We start from the raw sequence: 5,671 nt of genomic DNA, 5'->3' as shown, positions 1-5,671 counted from the left end.
CCCCCCCCCCCCCCCCCCCCTCCTCACAGCCTGCCCTCACCACCACTGCTTATCTTCCATTGGGGGCTCCAGCCCTGTAGCTGGCCAGGCTGCAGTGGTTGCAGCAGAGGCAGGGACAGTCCTAGATTGGCTGCCACCACCATCAATGCTGCTGCTGGGGCAAGTAGGGACTAGAGCCCCAACTGAGGGTAAGCAGCAATGGCAGCTGTGGGAGGGCAGAGGTGACTAGGGACAGATGGCAGTTGTGGCTCTGACCCCAAGGCCAGATGTGAGCTAGAGCTGGATCTGCGACAGTTACCTGCTTCCCATCGTGTGCTTGGATCCTGATCATCCTCAGCTGTGAGGGATTGCCGACAATGACCCGGATCTGAGATAAGGGGCCCTTTTGCCTACATTGAAGCAGTGTTGGGGGGGGGAAACCTTGTCTTGGACTGAAATAAATATGGTATATAAAGAACAACTTGCAGCAAAGAATGAATAGCTTTACTCCTACTGCCTTTGCAAAGGTCTGGGGCGTGAACTTGTGTGGCGAAGAGTAAGTCCCCCTGGGAACAAGTGTGTCCATGAAGTTTGGCACCGTCTTCACCCTTATTCAAGTATGCGTTTTTGTGTTGTATTATTCAAGTAGCGTGTTGTTCCAAGATTTATTGCTCATATGCTTTCTTCTCTTAACACTGCCTTGTTCCTTCCCTCTCTTACACCCTCTCTCCTTCCTTGTCTTTTGTGGTCTGATTTCTCTCTCGTCCTTATACTCTGTTTTCTGCTTGACCTTTCACAGCATCTGTTGAAGTGAACTTGGGTTCATGCAAGCTTGTGTTCTCTATATATCACATTTTGTTAGTGTATAAAGGTGCATATCTACCTTGCCTTGTGCAGGGGTGACAGATATGTTTGCAACTGCATTGGTTTTACCTACTTTGAAAGCATATGAAAATGTATTATAATACAAGTAATTTGGACACCAGAATAAAAAACAACAAAGTTTTTTCTTACAAGGATTGGGTAAATAGACCAAGTTGTTTTCCTGTCCTCAAGACCAGACTTAATATGCAAAGCTCTTCCCCCTTCTTGGAAGGTGGTGACTTTAAAGGAAAAAAATGGGTAGGACCCCCGATGTAGCAACAGTTGTGTGTGTGGCTCTGTATAACATGCCAAAGTAGAGACTGCCGCTGATCAAAGAATTTAACCTCTAGATTACAGAAGCAGACAACTGGAAAGATGTAGGCTTAGCCACTTGAATTCTGTGTTTTAAAACTGTGTTTTAAAATAGGTTTACGGATAGGAAACTACCCAACTTGAGGAGGAGACCAGCTGATTTCACGGGGAGATTCTGGAGCTGGCTGCCTTTTTGCGGGCTGATTAAAGTGCCCCCCCACCCCCATACACACCTCCTAGCTGAGGGGCCCTGGTGGCCCTGCTCCTCACTGCTGATTGGTTGTGAGGGCTTTCTGTCATGCAGCCCTGTCCCTTGCTGCCAATTGGAAGAGAGGGGTGGGACCACAGATAGCCCCCTCAGCCAATCAGTGGCGAGGGCCAGGAGTGGCAGCCATCCTGGGCTTCCCCTTGTATTGGCAGCACCTTTTTCCCCAGGAAATTAAAAATTAATTCCCACCCCCCAGGGCAGTGCTGGGTTTCATGCTTTCCATAAAATCCACAAAATTTGCAATTTTGGTAGGTCACTGCTTATGGATCTTATGTACGTAAGTCCTAAAGCAGACTACAGTTAGTCATTTTTAACAAGTATTTGAATGGTTGAAAGGACTTAAGAATAGATTCTGATGGGATGCACTGATAAAGGTTTTCTGGCCTATACCAATGGCTGATTAATAACCAGCCGGATCGGCTGATATCGATACAATTGCCAATATGCAGTCCAGCAGCTTGGAGAGTAGCATCCAGCTGGCAAGGTCGCAGGCTGATTTGAGACCCCCACAATGAGGGAGGGAGTGGAGCTGGGGCGGGGAACAGAGCTGCAGGCAGCTTGTGTGGGGGGATAGGGAGGGAAGGCAGCTCCTTGCTGCTGTGTGTACCCCCAGGGGAGGCATGGGGCACATGTACCCCACCTGGATTTGTGCATGGGGTGAGGGTGGGCTGCTTGCTGCAGGCTCAGGGCCAGGGGCTACACTGGCTCCTTTCTGGCTGGGGCTGCACTTGGGGCGGGTGGCAGAACTGGGTGAGGGGGGCTATGGTGATTTTTGGGGTGGCTATAGCCCACCCTGTAGCCACTTCTCTTAGCACCACTGCTGCCTGCCCCTTTCCAAGTGCATCCCTAGCCTAGCCCCTCCTTCAGGAAGAGGCAGGCACAGCCCCTGGCCCTGAGCCTGCAGCAGGCAGCCTGCCCACAAATCTGGGGGCACATGCCTCTCATGCCTGCCCCAGCTGTGCGTGCAGTGGCGGAGAAGCATCCTCCTTCCCCATCTCTGGTGCCCTTGGACAAGCTGCCCACAGGTCCAGCCCACTGCACCTTGGCTCTGCAGCACCTGCCCCAGTCCCACTCCCTCCCTCACCGTGGGGGCCTTGATTTGTCCCCCCTTCCCTCCCCATGACCCTTTCTCCCCACAGGCTTAGTGCCTGGATGCTGCTCTCCAAGCTGCCGGGCTGCACTCCTGGCCATATGCATTCTGCAGTTGCACGCAGCATTTATCAGCAACATTATCAGCTACACCAGCCAAAAAAGGCCGATTGCCAATAATGTCAATTTTCTTTTTATCGGTGCTGATCTGGTATGGACCAATATATCAGTGCACCTCTAGATTCTGATTTAATTACACAAATGTAAATTAGGAGTAACACTATTAAAGTCACCGACTTAGCCTTCAAGATGTGAATATAAATGACAGAAGGACATGGCCAGTCACATGCACCTACCTAGAAGGTAACTTTGTTCTTCCACTATTCTTTACAAACGTGTTGAACTAGAGTATCTTTCATGTAGTCTCTGTTACATGGTGGCAAATCAGGAAATCCGTTTATATTTAACTAGTGTTGTACTGAGAGAGGCTAATTAAATGATGAGTTTCCACTGTTCTGCATATACTGTGTTTTACGTATGCTCTATGGGGAATCAGAGAGAAAAGGAATTCCTTTCAAACTGGCTTCTGTTCAGGATGTGTTGGTGCACTGCTTTGCTTTCAGGCCTCCCTGTTTTCGCCCATCTTGGCATCATCAGAGTGAACAATGTGTTAGTCATTTCAAACATAGTTTTATTATGAATGTAAAATACTCCCAGGTCTGGAAAAAATTTTGGAAGTGAGCATAGCTTGTGTAAACATTGCAGCCTGTTTTCTTTTCTTTTCTTTGTGTAGATAGCAGGCGCATCACCTGCCCTGTTGGTAACCTTTCTGTGCTGGGCTTTGCCCTGTAGTTAAAATTTATAGCTTGGATTTAATGAGTTTATAATGTTAATTATCTTCCCATTCAGCCGGCGCAGCTAAGCACTGATACTGTACAGTTCATATATGCAGAATGGTACATAGGAAGCCATAAAGCAATATATATGATGACATCTAGCAGAAAATGAGGATCACCTTGACTTGGGGTTTGGTTAGTTTAAATTCAGTCATGAGCTACTGAGCACTGTTTCAGAGAAGAACTGGTGACATTTTGAGAAGTCCGGTGTCTCTTAAAACTAATCACGAATACGTGTTACGTCATTAGAACATTGGAAATGTAGGTATACCAGTGATGTTTAGCACACTTACATTTTTGGATTTTAAAAGAGCAAGTGGTCTCTCTCTCAACTTAAAACCATGCCATTGTGTTTTCTGCTATACTTTTCTTGCTCTTCAGTTCCATTGCCTCCAAGTCCTTGAGGTTTATACATAAAGGCCCAACGCTGCATTTGGAGAGGCCTAGTTGCAAGATCAGGGACAAAGTGCTTATCTCTGAAAATTCAGTGCTTGGCTTTCAAGATGTATAAGGCATTCATTTCCAACCCCAGTGGTTCATGTAATATTAGCTACTGAGATCATGTCTGCATTGAAGTGAATTGTGTGAATTACATTACTTGTCTATTTAAATATGACATATAAATTGCAGACATCTTCACATTCCGAGAGCAAGAACAATTCCGTATGCAAAAACAAATAATGTAAAAATACGTATAAATAAATTTGGGGCTTTTTGTGCTGTTGCAGTGGAATGCATATCTTTTCCCATAGTTTCCTTCCACAGATTAAAGGATGCAATCAATATAATTGCAGCTTTAACCAGGAGGAATTCCACAAAAGGGGAGTGATTGCTACTAGCTTTTTACAGCTGCCATTAGGAGGTTTAGGAATGAGTTAAACAGGACAAACCTGTTACCTGTTCCTTGGTAAGGATTACAGTCCTTGGGTCTCTTAGAGAATCTAACCTGGGATATTGGTCACGGACCATTAGTATAAATATGGTATATTTTGTCACTGAGGATTAAAAGCAACATGTTAAATTCTCATTCAGATAATCGTATTGGACCAGGTGTGTTGTAAACAAGCTTTAGTATAGGTCAGTGCGTTTCCTTTTAGAAAAGGGAAATTTGGGAGTATTGAATGTCCACGCATTTACATATGCTTTTCTAGGTTTGAGTCGTTACAGAGAGACAGAGAAAACACCAGTGTTATCTATAATGTTTCTCTGTTGGGTTTCTTTTTTTTTAATTGCATGGGTATGGAGTTTAGTGTCTAGAAAATAATTAGTTTACATCCTCTTTAGCCACTCATTTCTTGGTTGTACCTATCTAACTCCCTTGGACGTTGACCAGAATCATAAAAAATCAAAGCTGTCACGCAGATTCTGTTTATATTGCGGGTTTGGGGGGTTTTCTGGTTTTCTTTTTTACAATTTTGTTCCACTTCTTTCTGATATTTTGGCTACTCTGCCCTCTCAAGCACAAGCCTGCTCCTCCATTTTTCTTCAGCTGTTGTCCCATCCTTCCATTCAAATCTATATTAATCCACTCTCTAATGAGTTTATTTGTGTTAAGGACCCATATGCAATGTGCAGACATACCCAGTAAGCCTTCTGTTACACACATGCACATGATTTGGATCATTGCATTTGTTTCTAATGAAATCATGGAGGCTTTGTGGAGTTTTGAAGTCCCATGGAGGACTCTTATAAAGTCTTTTATACAATTGCATGTGTGGTTGAAGGACTTTCAGGAATACATAGGTTGTGTACATCAGATGAATTTAAGAAATCTTTGTCTGGTAAAATCTTTTGGATAGACTAGAGAAACTAGCCATACACAATGAAGTCCATCTAGCCTAGGCAAGATAAAACATCCTGGTTTGCAAACACAAAGCTAAACAAAGTTTTGCTTGGTGGGGAGCCAGCTTTAACCTTGAAAGCTTTTTATAGTGGGGGGAAGAATCCTATGGAAACTCCTGGACAAAAAATGGTGTTAAATTGGAAAGGAAGGGAAGAGAAGACAGAATCAGAAACATATACAGAAATAAAACCTTAAAAGAATACCTGGATTAGCATAGTATTTGGTCAGGTTGAATTTATTTTGTTAGTAGTACTGTAAAATTGTTGTATCAGTTGTTAAACATGTGTAATCATTCATATTATCCTGAAATTCTGTCTGTTCACCCTGAATAGCAAGCCACGCGTGGCAAAAAAAACCCCTCCCTTTCATGCTAGAAGTCCATCTTGAACTTGGTGCCAGTACCTCCATCCCCCCCCCCCC

At 44.5% G+C, this 5,671-nt stretch overlaps 1 protein-coding gene across 4 annotated transcripts in view; it reads left to right on the top strand.

Moving 5' to 3' along the window:
* TBL1XR1 (transducin beta like 1 X-linked receptor 1) overlaps window positions 1-5,671 on the top strand; it is a 256,969-nt gene that overhangs the window by 169,837 nt on the left and 81,461 nt on the right. The gene's annotated exons all lie outside the window — the stretch shown is intronic.

This window comes from Gavialis gangeticus, unplaced genomic scaffold, assembly GCF_001723915.1.
Source record: "Gavialis gangeticus isolate Ggan-Ray unplaced genomic scaffold, GavGan_comp1, whole genome shotgun sequence".
Classification (NCBI taxonomy): Eukaryota; Metazoa; Chordata; order Crocodylia; family Gavialidae; genus Gavialis; species Gavialis gangeticus.
The sequence above is the reverse complement of the archived record's forward strand: the minus strand, read 5'-3'. Positions and strand labels throughout refer to the sequence as shown.